We start from the raw sequence: 6,000 nt of genomic DNA, 5'->3' as shown, positions 1-6,000 counted from the left end.
CATTATTGTTATGTCTTTGCATAATTTTATTGATTTTAGCTTGCCTGAGCACAGTGTGAGCGATTGTGACCAGGCTGTCTACTGTGCTCTTTAAAACAGTATCTCCTCTAAAACTGCTGGGCCAAATGTGATAAAACTTGATTTGGGATGTTTCTAGCAAAAAGCTGGACCAAAGTTGTTGTGAGTCTATAATATGCAATTTTCAAAATCATTTGTACCTCTACAGTATTAATACTTTAAAGATATATTGAAAATTGTCTGATGATGTAATATTATTGTTGTTGTGAATATTGGGAAATTAATTTTTAGTCCCCTACCGGTTTACCGGAGGGGACTTTAGGTTTACCCTCCGTTCATCTGTCAGTCCACAAAACTGGATCCTGCGATAACGCAAAAAGCACTGAAAATATTTTTAAGAAACTTGATATATGGATAGATGGCAGTATTGAGAGGTCTTTTTCTTTTATTCCTATATTGAAAATTCTGGTTCCTATGGCAACCAATAGACTAAAAATATGGCAAATTTTACGGATAAACTGGATCTAGTGATAAAGCAAAAAAGTACTGGGAATATTTTAATGAAACTTGAAATATGGGTAGATGGCAGCCTGAAGATTATGCACGTCTTTTTCTTTTCTTCCTATGTTGAAAATTCTGGATGCTATGGCAACAAATAGACTGAAAATATGGCAAATTTTACACTTAAACTGGATCCAGTGTTAACACAAAAAGTAATAGAAATATTTTTATGAAACTTGTAATATGGGTAGATGGCAGATTATGCTCGTCTTTTTCTTTTCTTCCTATGTTGAAAATTCTGGTTGCTATGGCAACACATAGACTGAAAATATGGCAAATTTTACACATAAACTGAATCCAGTGATAACTCAAAAAGTACTGGAAATATTTTTATGAAACGTCTTGACATATGGGTAGATGGCAGTCTGGAGATTATGCATGTCTTATCTTTTCTTCCTATTTTGAAAAAATATTGGTTGCCTTGGCAACAAATAGGCCTAAAACATAGCAAATATAACAATTTTTGTGATAAGTCAAAATAAGCTGAAATGTTTAATGAAATTGCATCTTTAAATCAAAAGTTATCTCCTCTTTAAGAATTTTTCTTTTAAAAATGTTATATTTTGGTAACAGGGATGTTTCAAATATTAACTTTAGAGTGTCCTTCAGTCCGTCTGTCTGTCTGTTCATAAAAAACTGTTTCCTGTGATCACTTTTAAAGAACTTTTCCAACAAATTTACTTAAAAAAGAGAAAAATTAAAACATTAGTGAATGGCCAATGGCCCTTCAGAATGTTGATGGGGTTCTAACCGGTAGGGGGCTTATGGATTGCTTGCAATACTATGATAATTGCTTGCTATTCCAGGGCTCGCGCTGGCAGGAGCCAATTAGCAAATTGGCTCCAAAATAATTAAATTGGCTCAAGAAAATCACGATTGGCTCAAACTTACGAAAAGTATGACTTTTGGAATCTCCAGTCTAAATTTAGCATTTTCTATTTTAAGAATGGAAAAGTACACATTTGGTATTCCATCTAGAACTTCCGTTTAATCACTTCTTATCTCAAAACACAGTAAATAGGCTAATCAAACTCCGAAAAAACTCCATAAAGGGTTAAACTATCAGCAACAGAAACAAAACTTCTGTAACAAGTATCTATAATATTTGAACGATGATGTGAAAAAAATCGCAAAAAATCGCACGTACCATTTTTTTGAAAAATGACATTGATTTAAGGTCGCAAATCCCGATTTTTGAGTGAAATAATAATGTAAAAAAAGCCTTGTACAACGCCTATAGGCCTATAGTATTACTGTTAAAGTCTTTAATTCTTCACTGTTTGTTTGAACTCGCTAATATAATGTGTGATTGCCCTACTGTGGGTATTTTTCAAGCTGTTTAAGCATTTGTTTACTTTTTGACGGGGTAAAAAATGTACCCCACCCACTATTTCATACAAATGTTGATACAGCAACTTAACATTTGCATTAAATGTGACCAAATAAACAATAAAATATCATCATCGTTATCAATGTGATTATTTATTTTTTTCATTCCTATATCTTAACAATGTTAACATGTACATATTGATATGTGAATGTCAAATAGTTCAAATGGCAATAACAATTGACATATATGAAATTTCTGTCATGAATGTGACATGCGCAAAATATTGGAATATAGTATCATATTCATATACCAAACTTTACATACATTATTATAATTAGAATAAAATAAACCATTTAAATCCATTTAAATGTAATGTAGATTCAATTACAGACAATCTATGAATTACATGTATATATTATATGACACAAAACATATTAAACACCAGAGCATACAACATTATGACAAAGTATTCAATTAATTATTGGTTTTGGTTAATAATAAAAAAAATGTGTTCAAGAACAAAGTCTGAATCATATATGAATTATACTAGACAGGCATTGTTTATTGCCAATTATGATGTCAACCACATATATGAATTATACTAGACAGGCACTGTTTATTGCCAATTATGATGTCAACCACATATATGAATTAAACTAAACAGGCACTGTTTATTGCCAATTATGATGTCAACCACATATATGAATTTTACTAAACAGCACTGTTTATTGCCAATTATGATGTCTACCACATATATGAATTATACTAAACATGCATTGTTTATTGCCAATTATGATGTCAACCACACATATGAAATATAATAAACAGGCATTGATTATTGCCAATCATGATGTCAACCACATATATGAATTATACTAAACATGCATTGTTTATTGCCAATTATGATGTATACCACACATATGAATTAAACTAAACATGCATTGTTTATTGCCAATTATGATGTCAACCACACATATGAATTATACTAAACAGGCATTGTTTATTGCCAATTATGATGTCTACCATGTTATAGAGTTTATCAATTGAATTTCAAAGTGTGTATTATGTTGTATATCTTTGATCATTGGCAACCCCAAGTTCAAAAAGTTTATACTATGAAATTTTCAAGTTCTGGTGAAGCTAAACGTGTTGAACACTATATCCTTTTCTACTATATATTTAGCTATACTTCAATGTTTGCACTGAGCGACGTACATTATTTATTTAGTCAATATCGTTTTCAATATCATTATCTGCAATCTTCACGGAATTAGAGCAATTTATACCACGACATGATCCACATCCGACCGAGCAGTTTAATCCATGTTTCAGACAGGAACACCTTTTTGACTCACAGTTTGATTTGCAATTACAGCGCACTATTTTCAGTAATTGTTCTGGGGCTGCTGCCAGAGATGTTCGAATTGGCCTTAACATGCCTTTGTTAGTCAGTTCCCAGCCCCAACTAAGTGGATCTAAGGTAGTGTTTCCGATCCAAACTTGTGTTTGAAAGTATGTGCGTTGATTGTGATATTTTGCGGCGGTCGATGTTGGTGGCAGAGTATTGACTTGAACGCATACAGTACTCGTCATTACCTTTGAGGCAAACCTGAGATATCGAAGAGTATCCAAGGTCACATTACAATCTGGGCCTGCAATGATTCGAACAAGAGCTTTTTCAGATAGTTTGATGACTTCCTCATGTGACTTATCAGGTTTTAACATCTGCTTGCCGATTTCTTTCAGCTCCTCATTCGTTCTTACTGCTTCCAATACTGTTGCTTTTCCTATGCCGTTAATCCTTGATGTAGAATCGCAACCCGTCAAAGCATGTATATACGGTAGTATTTTACATATATCTCGAGTAAGCAGTGTTTGTGTCTTTTTGATGTCCCACACTTTAGGATTTATTTGATTTTTATCAGATCGGAAGTACACCATTTTGTTGGATGAAACATGATAAAGCAATAAGACGAGGAGATCCGTGTCTTCTCCAATCACAAAGACATTTTTGTTTTCTGCATAATCTACTGCAGTACTCACAATCAGACAATCTGCATCTCCATTTGCATGTATAACATTTACCCCATTCTGCATAAAATAGTCTCCAAGCAGGTAAATAAATTTTTGTTTGTTTGAAACATTTTTCAAGAACTCATCTTTTTTGGATTTAAAGGGGGTTTCCGCAGTAAAGAAAACTTCAGTTCCAACTTTGCCAGTGTTTCTTCGCTCATGTGTAATATCTTTTATCGATGGGCCATTCAAATATCCGTCAAATACAACCACGATAGTTGAGCCCAAGTACCGCTGATTCAAGTATTCATAGTACTGGTTGCATATGCAAGCAAATGTTACATCCTTCCGCCAAGTTATCCTTTGCAATAACGATCCACCATCAATCACATAGACTGTATCACTTTTCACTACTTCGTTAATGATAGCTTTACATTCACCAAGCTTCCATATTGCATCAGCAAGAGTGTGCTTATTTGCCTGTCTAGGATGACCATTATTTTCAAATAAAGACGAAGGGAATGTACTCAGTTCAAATTTGAATATTTCTGATATGTCATCATAAAATCTGCTGGCTATTGTAGTTAAGCGTTGAAAAAGCAACTGAGGATCTATCTCAATTATGACTTCATCTGATATCTTGATGGAAGTACTTTCGTTTAAAGTAATGACTTTGTTTGATCTTTTGAATGGTTGGTCCGAAGGTTTCCCGGTCATGTTTGCAATTATTCTCTCTCCTAAAACCTTTGCTGTATCTACATTAACATTTTCATTAGCTGTAACACCAGTTTCAATATTTCTCAAAGATTTGTTTGTAGGGTCGAATGGCGAATGCTCGTCTATAAAGGATAGCAGTGTTTTCGTGTCTGTTTCGTCTCTCGAACATCTCGCCTTACTGATATCTCTGTGTTGATCACTTGTCCCATAGTTACATCCTGTTAATTCTTGCATGGCATTACCTATTTCTGCGCATGCGGGCATGGATAACAACCAACCTGTTCGCTGCGTCTCAGACATACCTCTTCCTCTAGTAAGACCGCCTGTCGCCTTTAAGGATCTCATTAGAACTTGTTCTATTGTGAGGTCAGTCGAAAGTCCACCCCAATACCTATCGCTCCTTCTGACTGAATGATTCCCGTCCAAAAATTGTTTGTAAACGTCCGGATGTTCCTCCTTTAACCGCAACATTTTCTGTAAGTAAAGATAGGCTGATTTGAGGTAAAGAAAGTGCCCTGAAGACGCAAAATATGGGAGCATTCTCTTTAATGCATCCAAATGGTTTACCCAATCGCCAGTTCGTTCTGCTCGTATGAAATCTTGTAGAATTGCAATCATTTCCATGTATGTGAACCATAACTTAGCTGTCCGATTGCTTTCCAATTTCTGTTTCATATTATTCACTCTTTCAAGAACTTGCCTTAATATCATACTCTCACTTAAATCTGTAACTGTTATGTCTTTCGTTTCCAGCTTTTGATATAGAATAGAAAGCTCTTCTAGCAAGTTGTTGTCATCCTTGTTTGTTACACGAGGCTCATCAATGTCATCTAATTGCTCGACTTCTCCTGGTATAGCAAGTTTGTCAGTTTCAAACGTTTGGCTCATCAGTTTTGCATGAAGTGCTGTGTCCAATAAAAAATGTCCTCGGATAGCTCTTGCGTATGCCTTACCAGACATCATCTGTGTTACCGCATTCGGAGCGTAAATCTTTTCAAGAGCCGACTGTAATCCAGATCCTGACATAATGTAACCTATACTGCCGAGAAAACTCATCTCTGTGTGGAAACCACCGAGACGAAGAACAATTTTTTTAAAGCACTGGATTCGTCCGAGAAATGAATGATATTAGTTGCCTTTTGGAAGAGCGGTTGGTCAAAAGTAATAACCGGTGTGACATTGTACTTTTTAGATTGTTCACATACAAAATGTAAAGTTGAACTTATGCATGTTGGATCGCTGGGGCTCATATCGATCATAGGCATAAATGTTATGCTAGTTGTACCGGGATAGTTTCCAATATTGCTGTAAGTTTGCATAAATCCAGACCATGAGGGTCTCTTCGTGTGTAAGGACCATAT

The sequence above is a fragment of the Ruditapes philippinarum genome, unplaced genomic scaffold (assembly GCF_026571515.1).
Source record: "Ruditapes philippinarum isolate M1 unplaced genomic scaffold, ASM2657151v2 ctg5768_1_1_1_1, whole genome shotgun sequence".
NCBI classification, from domain to species: domain Eukaryota; kingdom Metazoa; phylum Mollusca; class Bivalvia; order Venerida; family Veneridae; genus Ruditapes; species Ruditapes philippinarum.
The sequence above is the reverse complement of the archived record's forward strand: the minus strand, read 5'-3'. Positions refer to the sequence as shown.